General features: G+C 36.6%; 1 protein-coding gene across 1 annotated transcript in view; it reads right to left on the reverse strand.

The window, feature by feature from the left end:
* The window catches only part of FBXL17 (F-box and leucine rich repeat protein 17), a 501,049-nt gene that overhangs the window by 244,122 nt on the left and 241,888 nt on the right, over nt 1-15,039 (reverse strand).

A 15,039-nucleotide genomic window follows, 5' to 3' on the forward strand; every position in this document is an offset into this window, starting at 1 on the left:
TGTATTGGAGAAGAAGCACAGGAGAAGGGATGAGACAAATCCCTTCTCACATATTCCATCCCTTCTTGTTCTGGTTACCTATTTTTAAAACTATGGATTATCTCCACTAGTCACCTCCAATGTCAGACTTATTCACTCATTCATTTACACGCACTTACTGAGTATCTGCTATATGCCAGCTATTGGGTGTATGATAGCATGACTGTCCTTTACAAGGCTGTAGATGAAGGAGGAAAGATGGGAAGGATGGAGAGGAACAACATACCATCTTTTATTAGAGTAGGGGTGATTGAGTGTTTATTAGTATCAAATTAGTACGCTATATCACTCTGATAATCAGAAAAATATTGCTGCATTGCCCTAATCTAGGTCCCATATATAGGCCAGTTTATTCCTAATATAGTCAAAATTTAAACAATGAGTATTTGTTACTAATAGTCATAGTAGTTTTAAAATGACTAAAGCTGGTATCTGTGAATATAGAACGAAGCCATTTAACCATTGCAGATAATATAAAATCATGTGTTGGGAAAATTCTACCTTCTTAAATTTGGCTTTGAATACATAAAGAATGAGAGGAATTATGAACAGAGGTAATATATATGAATCAATCCAATAAGTAATAAATACTGGCACATGGAAAGAAAAAAATACTTCTGCGATGTCTTTCTCAGAGGCAGGAAAACTACTAAGGGACTCTCAAGCAGACACCAAAACACCATCAAAAATGGATGAGTCTCTGAGAAATATCCCCTTACAAGTGAACACACCTCACATTAAAATAATCCAATTTTAGGGATGCCTATTTTAAAATCATCCTTTCTTGTTTGTTAAAAAGAAAAACACAGGCCCAAAGACATCACTTAGGTTAAGATCCCAAGTCAGTAAACCAAGACTTAATTTCCTGGTCAGCACCAGGAAATTTACTGATAAACCGCCTCTGTTCCCCTTAGGAGGGCGACCTTGTCTAAAACAATGGATGCTTTGCTCATAATTTCCTTTTCTCTGCTCCCTCTCTACCTTTAAAAACCTTTCCTTTTCTGTAGCCCTTTGGAATTCTCCTCTGCTTGCTAGATGGTATACTGACGCATTCATGAATCAGTTAGTAAAGCTGATTTGATCTTTAAAACTTACTCAGTTGAATTTTTGTTAACATTGAGAAACTGAAAAGTCTGTCCCCAGAATCTCTCTACACACTATGTCCTTCTGCCTTGAGATAACTCCTGAAGACTACACCTGAAATAAGCAAGCTAGGGATGTAGCTGTGTAAGCTATTCTTCAGAAAACTGGTTTTTCAAAAGAAAAAGTAAACAGAATTAAGGCACAAATAATTATGAAACATCGTTTAAATTTCTTCCATTTCTTTTAGAACTTGTGCATAGGGAAGAACCTTCTAATACTTTTGTAAATTAAACAATAATCCTTTACATTCTTTCAGTTATAGAAAAAGAATTGTGGCAACAACTCTTTGGATTACACAATAGTGTTACACATGAAGGTCATAAAGCTGACCTTGATCATCATTATCCATAATAAAAAAACTAGAAAACACCCTCCCCCAAAACAGTTTATATGCCACTTTGTGATTATAACATGTATAGATTGTATATACTCCAACTCCTAGAACTTCCCTATTGTTTATAGATTTATTGTGCATGGTAACGATGTGTTTACTCTTAAAATACTTTTGATTTGTTAGTGTCTTAGTGAATTCATTTCATTCAATTCCCTATAAGTTGTTGTCTCTGGCTTCCAAATTACTATAAATTCAGTATGACATCAAGCATAAATCATCATTTATATTAATTGAGTGTTATTATTATTGAAAGACAATTAGGTACACATCACTAAATGTCTGATTGAAACAAATTAGGCAAGAAAATAATTTTATAGACAATAATGAAGAATAAAGTTGTTGTATGTTCAGTAGCCCCACATTCTTTGTTTGTGATGGTGTAGGATATCAAGTGACTTTTATATTCGTATCTGTGGACATTTGTTTTTCAAACTATGTATATCAGAAAGACATTCAAATGGGCAAATTTTACCCTGATACTGAATGGAGCACACAAATGCTTGGCACATTGCAAAATGTTTCAAGCTTGGTTGACTTTTAAATGCCTGAAAAGGGAATTAGAGATAGGCCACTGAATGCTAATCACACTGCTGCATCTACTCACCACAATTTAAATTCTTAGGGTGAACATATTTATCATTGACTTGTGATGCTACATCATTTTTTAATATTGCTCTCAAGCTGCTGGATAGAATTTCATGTCCTAAGTCCAGAGAACCAAGGTAAATGACAAACATGTTGCAGATTTCTTTTCTTATCTGGAATATTAATAGAGTGCCTCTAATCCTATATAAAAATGCAGTCTGAAAAACGCAGCCATTTCAATATGGTATGCACTCTTTTCAGTGTATACAAGATCACAGTCCCCAAGCAATTTTCTAAAAGAATGCATCAATCACACAACAATTGGGAAAATTCAAGACATATTAGAAAAAACTGAGGAATAATCATTAGGAAATATACGTGCAGGTGCAATAATCTGATAGAACAGTAAGTATTCAAGTTATGCAAACAAAACTATTTGCCCCTTCCAAGAACCCATGGTAAAATCAGAAAGTTCTTACTAGTGGGGAAACAAAACAAAAACAGGAAAAACATGGGCTTTTATTCATTGGATTTTTTAACGTTTATTTATTTTTGAGAGAGAGTGAAAGAGAGACAGAGATAGAGCGCACAAGCGGCGTAGGGGCAAAGAGACAGACAGACAGACAGACAGAAAGAAAGAAAGAATCTGAAGGAGGCTCCAGCCTCGGAGCTGTCAGCACAGAGCCTGACACAGGGCTCAAATCCACAAACTGTGAGATCATGACCTGAGCAAATGTCGGATACTTAACCAGACTGAGCCACCCAGGCACCCCTCATTGATTTTTAAACTAAGTTTTTTACGTGTGAAAATTTAATATATATTCATGCTGATTCTGGTATATAAAATGTCTTCACAGTAAATTAAATTTTTTTCTTTAAAATGCACATACCATCACATACATAAACATTAATCCTTAACTTCTACACTGCCTCACTTTTTAGACTTGTTTTTTGGTATAGCTCATAGGCTCACTTCATTACAAGAAGAGTGTGGTGGGGACTAGGGCAAACTGGAAAGCACAGGCCCATCCATCCAGAGGTGGTAATGAATATTCAGCTCGAGTTGCCTGGGGAGAAGTGGGAATGCAGATATGGTATTTCCACGTCTTCCAATTTTTAGGAAAAAAGAAAAGAATTTAAATCTCTCAATTTTTAAATTATTGCAACTATTTCAAAATTGAAAAAGTTATTTCTCTGAGTAGTTCTAGAAAATGACCACATATATAGACCACGTTAGTAGTAAGCAACTGAGCAAGAAGAAAAGGAACAAGAATTGGAGCCATCAGAAATGAAAGAGAAGGTGGGGTGCCTAGTTGGCTCAGTGGGTTAAGCATCCGACTTCCACCCACATAGTGGTCTTGCAGTTTGTGGGTTTGAGACCTTACATTGGGCTCAATGCTGTCAGCACAGAGCCCACTTGGGATCGTCTGTCCCCCTTTCTCTCTCTGCCCCCCTCTCTCTCTCAAAAAAAAAAATTAAAAAAAGGAAATGAAAGAAAAAAAATCCAAAATACTGCCTCATTTGGATCCTGTCCTCAGTCAGGTAAGACTAAGTTTAAAAAGTTTAAAAAGCTGACATAAGGGGCACCTGGGTGGCTCAGTGGGTTGAGGGTCTGACTTCGGCTCAGGTCATGATCTCGCAGTTGATGAGTTTGAGCCCTGCATTGGGCTCTGTGCCAACAGCTCAGAGCCTGGAGTCTGCTTCAGATTCTGTCTCCCTCACTCTCTCTCTGCCCCTCCCCTGCTCATGCTTTGTCTCTGTCTCAAAAATAAACATTTAAAAAAAAAAAAACAAGCTGACATGACCAAGGCTCAAAGGGATTAAAATAAACAGAATCACACCGAAATTAAATAACATAACACAGTTTGGCCACTTTCCATGACTGTTTTTTGTTTCTTTGTTTGTTTTTGAGCTATATAAACATAGGTTTACAAATATCTTTTCCCATTCCATTGGTTGCCTTTTAGTTTTGTTGATTGTTTCCTTTGCAGTGCAGAAGCTTTTATCTTGATAAGGTGTCAATAGTTCATTTTTGCTTTTTAATTCCCTTGCCTTTAGAGATGTGTCGAGTAAGAAATTGCCATGGCTGAGGTCAGAAGGTTTTTTCCTGCTTTCTCCTCTAGGGTTTTGATGGTTTCCTGTCTCACATTCAGATCCTTCATCCATTTAGAGTTTATTTTTGTGAATGGTGTAAGAAAGTGGTCTAGTTTCAACCTTCTCCATGTTGCTGTCCAGTTCTCCAAGCACCATTTGTTAAAGAGACTGTCTTTTTTCCATTGGATATTCTTTTCTGCTTTGTCAAAGATTAGTTGGCCATCCATTTGTGGGTCCAATTCTAGAGTCTCTATTCTATTCCATTGGTCTATGTATCTGTTTTTGTGCCAATACCACACTACACTGATGATTACAGCTTTGTAGTAGAGGCTAAAGTCTGGGATTGTGATGACTCCTGCTTTGGTTTTCTTCTTCAATATTACTTTGGCTGTTCTGGGTCTTTTGTGGTTCCATACATATTTTAGGATTGCTTGTTCTAGCTTTGAGAAGAATGCTGGTGCAATTTTGATTTGGATTGCACTGAATGTGTAGATTGCTTTGGGTAGTGACATTTTACAATATTTATTCTTCCAATCCATGAGCATGGAATGTTTTTCCATTTCTTTGTATCTTCTTCAATTTCCTTCATAAGCTTTCTATAGTTTTCAGCATACAGATCTTTTACATCTTTGGTTAGATTTATTCCTAGGTATTTTATGATTCTTGGTGCAATTGTGAATGGGATCAGTTTTTTTATTCTCTTTCTGTTGCTTCATTATTGGTGTATAAAAATGCAACTGACAAATGACATATCGGATAAAGGGTTAGTATCCAAAATCTATAAAGAACTCACCAAACTCCACACCCAAAAAACAAATAATCCAGTGAAGAAATGGGCAGAAAATATTTCTCTAAAGAAGACATCCAGATGGCCAACAGGCACATGAAAAGATGCTCAATGTCACTCCTCATCAGGGAAATACAAATCAAAACCACACCGAGATACCACCTCATGCTGGTCAGAGTGGCTAAAATGAACAAATCAGGAGACTATAGATGCTGGCGAGGATGTGAAGAAAAGGGAACCCTCTTGCACTGTTGGTGGGAATGCAAACTGGTGGAATCGCTCTGGAAAACAGTGTGGAGGTTCCTCAAAAAATTAAAAATAGATCCGCCCTATGACCCAGCAATAGCACTGCTAGGAATTTACCCAAGGGATACAGGAGTGCTGATGCATAGGGGCACTTGTACCCCAATGTTTATAGCAGCACTTTCAATAATAGCCAAATTATGGAAAGAGCCTACATGTCTACCAACTGACAAATGGATAAAGAAGATGTGGTTTATATATACAATGGAATACTACTTGGCAATGAGAAAAAATGAAATCTAGCCATTTGTAGCAACATGGATGGAACTGGAGAGTATTATGCTAAGTGAAATAAATAAGTCAGACAGAGAAACACAGATACCGTATGTTTTTACTCATGTGTGGACCCTGAGAAACTTAACAGAAGATCATGGGGGAGGGGGAGGGGGGAAAAGTTACAGAGGGGGGAAAAAGTTACAGAGAGGGAAGGAGGCAAACCATAAGAGACTCTTAAATACTGAGAACAAACTGAGGGTTGATGGGGGGGTGGGAGAGAGGGGAAAGTGGATGATGGGCATTGAGGAGGGCACCTGTTGGGATGAGCACTGGGTGTTGTATGGAAACCAATTTGACAATAAATTATATTTTAAAAATAAACAAACAAACAAACAAGCAAGCAAACAAACATCGGTTTGTTTAGAAATTTTACTAAAATGGTCCTGGCTTGAAAAAAGAACAAAAATTTTGAAATAAAGAGGACTGTGAATAAAATCTCCTTTGAAGGAATGTAGTGAACCAGAAAGAAAACAGAAAGAAGAAAGAGAAGTCCTAAAGTCAAGGAAGCACACAGTGTGGAAGGTGGGAAGGACTGCAGCCGGACAACAATAAAATGACTCCAGAAGGCAGCTCTATGAGAAAGACGGGGAAGCAAAATAGGAAGTAAGTGAGAAATAAGCCAGATCATGAGAGATTACCAGCAAGCCACAAGGGGGTAAAGAATATCAGCAATTTGACTAGGTAATTAACAACAGTAGAAGAGGTTAAAATAAAGAATAAGGGATGAAGGATGCATAATGCCATTTTACAGAAGAAGTTATGGGCACAAAAAAATCTCATCACTCTGTTCAAGCAGCTTAGAGAGATCCATCCTGCAATGAACACCCAGGTTTTTCATTTCCAGTTAGGCCAACAACCCTGAATCCTTAGCTTCAGCAAGGCTGAGACACTTACTCTTTCACATATTTCATCATGTATGAGACTCTACAACCCCAAAAAGAGAAGGGACACATACAAAAATCATGAGGTAGATCAAAACAATTTTAAAAATCATACTTTTGTTAGGGTTAGGAATGTTTTGTTTGATAGTTAGGGTGTCTGAAACATTTAAGGGATTCTGACATCCTAGGAAAGCTGTCATTTTAGGCTTGCGACTTTTATTTAAAATACTTAAGAGAAGTTGACTAATGGTAAACTTGAGATTTTCATTAGAAATATTTAAGGATAGTTTGACTAGGTTTATACACAGTGTTTGAAAAACTAATTGACTGACATATATGTTAAGCTTTCAATTTGTAAATTGTATTTAAGGGCTCAGGAAGATTTCTGGAAGATCTCTAAGGCTATCTTGCTAGAAGTTTAAAATGCTTGAGAAAATTAAGTATATTAGAGGTTAAAGTTTGAAATGTTTACAGGAATTTAATTAATCAAGTTTAAAAATGGTGTAAAATGTTTAGAATTTGTCAAACTTATAAGCTAATTAATTGATCATTAATCAAGGAACACATGAAAGTGAGTATTTAAATCTAAACTAAAATTACTAAGTTTTATTTTTTTTTAGTAAGTCTTATTTATTTAAGTAGCTCTATACCCAACGTGGGGTTTGAACTCATGACCCCAAGATCAAGAGTCATAAGCTCTTCCAAGTGAGTCAGGTAGGCACCCCTAAAATTACTAAATTTTAAAATGACAAGATTAAAAAAAAATTTAACGTTTATTTATTTTTGAGAGACAGAGAGACAGAGTGTGAGTGGGGGAAGGGGCAGAGAGAGAGGGAGACACAGAATCCGAAGCAGGCTCCAGCCTCTGAGCTATCAGCACAGAGACTGACACAGGGGCTTGAACTCATGGACCACGGAGATCATGACCTGAGCCAAAGTCAGACGCTTAACTGACTGAGCCACCCAGGGACCCCTAAAATGACAAGGTGTTTAAATTGAGCTTAAAGGCTTATAAAACTTAGGTTTAAGATTTCAAACTTAAAAAAATGAATAATAATTAAAAATGCAAGGAATATGAGTTTTCCTTTCAAATATAAGAGACTCTCAAAGATTAAAAGCCCAAATGACTGTATGAAGGTGACATTAATTTCCCCAATCAAGCGATAAGCATTTTTTTCAATACCTTGAGATATCAATACTTAATGCATGAAGAGAAAGGCCTGTTGCTTAAAATGAGAAAAGCTCAGGGGGCAGCTGAGTGGCTCAGTTGGTTAAGTGTCTACAGCTCAGGTCATGATCTCACAGTTCGTGGGTTCAAGCCCCGTGTTAGTCTCTGTGCTGACAGCTCAGAGCCTAGAGCCTGCTTCAAATTCTGTGTCTCCCTCTCTCTGTGCCCCCTCCCCCACTCACTCTCTATCTCTCTCTCAAAAATAAACATTTTTTAAAAAAAGAAAGAGAAGCTCAGGAAGAAGCTATCAACTGTCTCCCTTCCCCTAGAAATTTCTAGTGTACATTCTTAAAGGTTTTAAGAAGTCCTGGAATAAAGTAATGTTTCACTTTTGCTTTTTTCAACGTGAAAGTTCATTTAATGCATTTTAACATCTTGCAGAATTGCAGAAGGTGCTCCACAGAACAGAGTTTGGGAAACCCTATACTAGATAGTTGTGAAAAACTCCTTCAAGGATTCTTCTTTGTCAGAATACTGGAACCATAAGGAATCAAAGAGCAGTTATAGGAGATCAAGGTTTCCATTATTTGGTACTATCACACAACAGTTGGCATGTAGGTTGCCTTAATGAAATGGGATAATGTTCATATATTTATTGTCAGGGTCCACAACCAGTGTTTGTGCTTTCCTGAGTATTATACACGAGCCTTCTCTTTTCTTTAAGCCCCATCCATATGCATGATTTTCACTATCATCTACATCCTGGTGGCTTCAAAATCTTTATCTTCAGTTTGACTTCCATCTTTGGAATGGGATGAAACTTTTTAGGTATTCCTAAGGGACATCTCTAGTCCCTCAAGCCTTCATATCACTAAGACTTGGAACACTCGTAATGACTCTCAAATTTATCCTTTCCTTTCCATTCTGCTTTTTACTACTGATGTTCAGGATGTCTAGAATTTCTCCTGGACCTCGGCAATAGTCTTCTATCACGTCTCCCTGCTTCTGACTGCCCTCTAATCTACTTTATATAACTCTTTGGCTTTTTGGTACATTCAATGCCTCCCCATAATCTATACACAATAATTTTTTAAATTCTCAGTATGATACCACTATCCCTCATGCTCTGTCTCCTGTTTACCTACTTAGACTTTCCTCTCATTATGACCGCCACACGTAACCCTGTGTTCTAGACACTTGCAACTTGTTACACTCCCTAGTATCTGCCATGTCCCGCCAAATCTCTAAATGTTTTCACATGAGACTTTCTCTGTTTGGAATGCCCTTACTATTATTCCTTCTCCCAAAAAACTCCTACCTCATTCATTAAGACTCAAGTGAAATGTCTCCTCCTCAGGGAGCCTCCCCTGCCCTTTGCATACTTCCCAGTCTGGGCTAATTCACTGCACTTTATTCAAATATGTAAAAGGCACTCATTTCAAACTGCTGCAATTATTTGCTTTACATCACTGCCTTGCCCACTAAGACTGAGGTGGCATGGATTATTTTCTAGGTATTTAAAATATGTTTTTAATTATCTAGTACACTACCTACATTGAGTCAGTATCTCTAAAATAAGTTTTTAAAATCCTAAGTCTGCAATGTGATCATTTCCTTCTTTGCCTTGTTCTAATAACCCTCTTCGAAACTCGAGCAGAAATCCTTATCTCCCATCCTCCATCTATTACCTCAACTGATTTTCTTTCCTTCCCTTCCAGTCCTTTCCCCTCCCCTCTCTTCTCTTTTCTTTTCTTTTCCTGGCCAATAATAAATCGTAAATGTCTCCTTCTGTCTTCTACAACTAAAGCACAAAATATACTAAAGTTTCAAATACCTTAGTTTTCATGTGGGTCTCTCTTGGTCAGAAATCCTTATGCCTGAAGGATATGAGAATCTGGAGGTCCTGTGCTGACTCTGCTGACAATGTCAGAGACCTCAGTCTCTCTTCCCTTAAGGAGAAAACTGATTCAATTCAACAAATATTTACTGAACAACCACTAAGTAGAAGTTACTCTTAGGAGAGATGCAGCTCCAGCTAAGAAGACACAATTTACCCTACCGGCCAAAAACTACTCATGACAGCTAGCCTTCCATTCTTTTGGACCCTACTGAAATATTCTAGGACTTCTAGTACAATTTACTATCTACAAGAAACCTTTCCTAGTCACCTTCTCTCTGTGATGTGTCCTTTGTGTTTAAATATAACTTAAGTATTTGGTTAGATCACAGTATGTACGATTTGATTCATTCATCTGTTTTCTTCCATTCATTTCTCAATTTCTCCGTATCTCTAGGTTTTTCTTGCCTCAGGAACAGAAACATTGTTTCCTGTTATATTTTTGTTGTCGCAGATAGAACCTAGTATAGTGCTCTGCATACATTATAAACTCAAAGAACACATGTGTTCTAAAAGGCAATATTCCAGGATTATGATTTTCATGTATTAATATCATTCATCTAACAACTCACTGGGTTAACATCCCTTTTGTTAATCAAGTTACTATAAAGTCAGGCTCAGATAAAAGCAAAAGATGTCCATACCTTATTAAAAATACAAATAAATGTGAAAGAATGTGACATTCCAATAGCCTCTTATCACTCTTGTTAAGTGCTCAGGGTGAGGACTGCGCAGGGTCAGATGGGAAGCTCCCACCTGACCTTGGCATGGATAATCATGTCCTGAGGTTGTGCAAGGGGAATGCCACTAGTCCCAAGTGAACAAGCTCATTCTATTCATAGCCTGGAATAAATTAGGCACTTCAGGGAATGGAAACTGCTATTCTCCCCAGGAGGAACCAGGGCTATATGAGCAGGTCAGAGTACCTGCCTTGGGCATGTCAGGTGCCCAGCCAGCTGTGAAGTTCTTCCTAGCCTTGCTCAGTTGGAAGCAGCATAATAGGGCCCATTGTTAACACTGTGAAAATCAGGAGCCTCAACTTTGGAAAGAATGTGTTTTCCATCTCTCCAAAACTCAATGAAGAAAGTTCTGGAATGTAGACCTTAAGGATTAATAAAATTGTAGCATTCATATTTTTGCCAGAAAATTAAATAAGTACACCTAGTACTCTAATGAGGAGTTGGCTGTATAGTAACTTGTTAACATGCATTAGATATTTTGCAGAAGTTTCTATGTAATGAGAATACAGGCCAGCATGGTCAACTCATTTTGATATTTATTTGTCCCCTTACATCATAACAAGAACAGCAATTCCTGATCATTTCTCTACATTTTCAAATAATTCCAGAGAACCAGATTTTAAAAAGATTACCCTGTGTAGATTTCCATGGTATAGAACTTTACAAAATAGAGAAGGTGGCCGTGGAAATAGTGGTATCTGATGAGCCATCCACTGGCTCCAGGGCACTGCCTGATCAGGCCCTGGCATTAGCCTTGCTCCATATGGTGCATTCACCATTGAAATGCTATAGTGCATATGCTGCATTTGTGCTATTCGTGTTGCCTTTACAATTAACATTCATCTACCCTTCATCCCATTCCAAAAGCAAGGTGCTAAAGAGAAATTGACTTGAGAGCAGTAACTTATCTTTACTAGCAGGAACACAAATTCCCTGTGGGGCCGAAAATTCCCCAATCCCAGCTCCTGGGCCTACTGGAACAAAGAGGATGGTCCACGGGCTAAATAAAACTATTTTAAATCAGGTAGCAGGGACCACTTATTCAAACTTGATGAAAACAGTGCTCATGTCAAGATGGAAGTTCTATGAACAATCCCATTGTGGTTAATCTCCCCTTTGTAAGAGATACTGCATACAATATCTAAGGTATTTTATGGAAGAGAATAAAAAATCATTTGAACTACCTAACACAGGTAAAGAAGAACTCAGTGACCTGAATGTGTATTTGGATGTTATCAACAATTATGACCATGAAAAAAAAATGTGTTAGTTTAATTCTGACCCAAAACTTTCACTGATGTATCCTACAGCCTAGAATAGTTCAAATTTTAACTTGTTGATTGATTGAATGAATGGGTCTATCCTTACCACCATGATTATTATGTTCTTTGTATTAGTCAAAAGCTCAAAAGGATAAAGGGGTTTCAGATTTAGTCTGTCACTTTACATACTTTCCAAATAAATAGGCTACAACATTAATAAAATTTTAATGTTTTTCGGCAACGGAATATATAAAGTGATAATAGACACACATGTATACTCCCCACATAAACAAAGGCTTGACAAAAACAGAAAAGAAGAAAAGAAATATTTCTAACTCATATGAATGAGGCTATGCATATTTTAATGTATAACTGTTCATTATACAAAAGGAAAAGGCTACATAAATCTAATGCATACAAAAATGTGGTTACAATTTAAATGTTTTCTTCATGTTATTTTTAAAGTCCCTGAAAAGTAACACTTTATTACTACTACACTTGGTATTATGATAATTCAGCCTAAACATTTTAAATTATTTTGGATAAGTATTACTCTAATTCCATGCACTGGAAGAGAGTGGAATCAAATTAATAAATAGTAAAAACATCTGTGAAAGTATTAAAATACTATTTTCTAAATTACAAGCCAAATGTTGACACTATATTGGGCTTTCAGAATGAAAATACCAACAACAGCAACAGCAAACTCTTTTGAAGAACTTATTATGTACCGGATAAGTAGTATCTATGCTATATATAATTTTTTATATAATTTGTATAACATAAAATAAAATACCAAGTTATATATAATACATATATATATGCATATGCATATTCATACACATGTACATGCATAAATATATATATTTGGTCCTCATAAAAATCCTATGAAGTATATACCATCATTTCCTCCATTTTAAACATGAGGAAACTGAAGCACACAGAGGTTAAGTAATTTGTTAATAAGTCACAAAGCTAATAAATAACAGAGCCAGTATTTAAGTTCAGACAGTCTGGCTCCTGAGTTCATAATATAAATCACTATGCTGTATTTCACAAAGCAATGATTTTAATTTTGGGGGAAGGTATCATAAATTAAGTACATTGTTAGAATATGTAAAGTTAAATATTTGTAATATCTTCTAATAATTCCACTAATGAATTGCCCTTAAAATGTGGACCTAACCTTTATTACCACAAACAGGAGGTACACACATACAGGAGGCAAGAAACAAATAACCTCTAAGGACAAATATCTAATACTAAAAAATCAACATTATAGGACTTTAGAACTATATGCCAATTTTGTATTCCTACAGAAACAAGGCCTTTGAGTAACATATACTCAAAGTCAGTGAGGCAAACGCAAATGACTCTCAATAGTGTCTGCTGCATTATTTGTCAGCAAAAGGCTTTACAGAAAATGTCCACGAGGAGCTGCTCAGACAGCATTGCTCGGCTTCTTCCCGTGGTGTGTTCTCATTCCTACGGCATTTCGGAAAAGTACGTGCAAGAAGACAGCATGCTCCCATGGTTACCCCCTGATTATTGGTGGGGCTCACACATTCAATAGTCCAACATTTAGTTCACGAGAGCATCTGCTTTTGATATGGCCAACACACGACCTTAACCTGGGCTGAGGGATGCAAACATTATTATTTCTCATCTCCAGCCTGACTTTTACTCCTTATTTCTTAGCTGCATAGATTTCCTACTTTACCATGCTGGATCTTTTAGGAAAAGGGTGTTTTTGTGGTGATGCTGCTTTGTACACGTATGTACTTGGTTGAGCTTTTTGCCTTTTTCTTTTTTTTAATCGCCACCACACAGTTTTGGCAAAATCTTCCACAGGAAAGTCAAGATTCTGTAGGAATTACTCAAGTGTCTCTATTTTTAATATAGCTTTCTCTAAGGAGAAGTGCATTAGCCTGTTAATTTCCCTCAGCCTCACCTCTTTATTCTCCTCTCCACAGGCAAAGCTCTGAAAAGTAACATCAAGCAACTTCAAGCAACTCTTAAAGTAATCGAAGGATGCTACCTAAAGATTAGCAATTAAGTATGCACGCCAATTCCTAAAGATAAATCTTCAATATCACTGTGGGCATAGATACATTCTGCTACTATGTGTACATTTCCATTTGATAACTTTAAGGTAAACAAATTACATCCTGGTGTTTTTGTATTATTGAATTCTTAGTAGAGACGTATCATGAAGTCTTTCCCTTAGAGCTTACTTTCCAGAATGAAAGAAAAAAAAAATAGCTGTCTGAGTGAAAGCAAAGCCTAGTTTTCATCCTATTTCAACACACCTCAAACTGTCGCCTCGTTGTCGCCTTTCATTAGCTGTTGCTCCCTATTCCCGTGTCTCTTCTATATACCAATAGAGAAAAAAAATACTGCAAAGCATGAGATTTCCTAGATTCTGCTCATGGGTAAAGGGGAAGCAAAACCAAGAAACTACACTCTGAAATGGTCAGTCAAAATCAATATCTTCATATACAAAACACATCACATTATTATTAGGAGAAGCCACTCACAAAATGAAGAATTGCAATTTCCTATGTAACCTCAGGCTGTAAGTTTCTCGCCTGAGTCCCAATGACACAGCACCTACCTGCTAGTATTCTTTTTGAGATTATATTAAAGGATGTACTAAGTTTGAGTCAGTGACTGCCAATTTATTTGGGGTAAAAAAAAAATCACACTCCCATTGTTGACATTACTAAACTGCCTTGACAAGGTGAGATAAACAGTGGATTTGCCTGTGCTTACTTTGTTCTATGGTTTTAAAGTTTTACCCAACTTCAAGTAAGTTCTACAAATTCATCTAAACCACTGCAAATTTCAGGTCATCTGGAGGTTAAATTAAGCTGATAAGAAGAAGAGGCATTCATATTCCTGGAATAAACATATACTAAGCATAGCAATTTCCTAAGGTAGGAAGTAGGTCAGAAAAGAACCAAAGTAAGTAATGAAAGAAAACTTAATTTTAGTTTCATTCATGCAAATTTCTAGGTCTCTGACCTTGGCATATATTCCTTAACTCCTTAGGCCTCAGTTTCTTCCTACGGAAGATAAAAAGGATGGACCAGATAAACTCTATGGTACCTTAAATTTTTTAAACTTCAAATTTAAGCAAATTTATCAGCGTTTTAAAGAACAAACATAATTATAGGTATTTAAGCCCTGAAATGACTAAATTGGCCTATTACAAAAATATACAATACTACTGAAAACATTTCACTTTGGCTTAAAATGTTATTCTACTTTAATAAGAGTGCTACCCAGCTAGTAAGCAAATACCTGTACATCGAAAATATTTTTACAGCAAGCATAAACAGTTTGACAGTAATTTGTATCATTCTCACGGGAAAATAACTTCTCCAATCTCATCTTTCTAGTCTATGTAGCAGTGCCAATTTATAGGCATATAAAATTCGAAATCTCTTCTGTGCATCAATTATAACTTA

The sequence above is a fragment of the Prionailurus bengalensis genome, chromosome A1 (genome assembly GCF_016509475.1).
Source record: "Prionailurus bengalensis isolate Pbe53 chromosome A1, Fcat_Pben_1.1_paternal_pri, whole genome shotgun sequence".
In the NCBI taxonomy this organism is placed as follows: domain Eukaryota; kingdom Metazoa; phylum Chordata; class Mammalia; order Carnivora; family Felidae; genus Prionailurus; species Prionailurus bengalensis.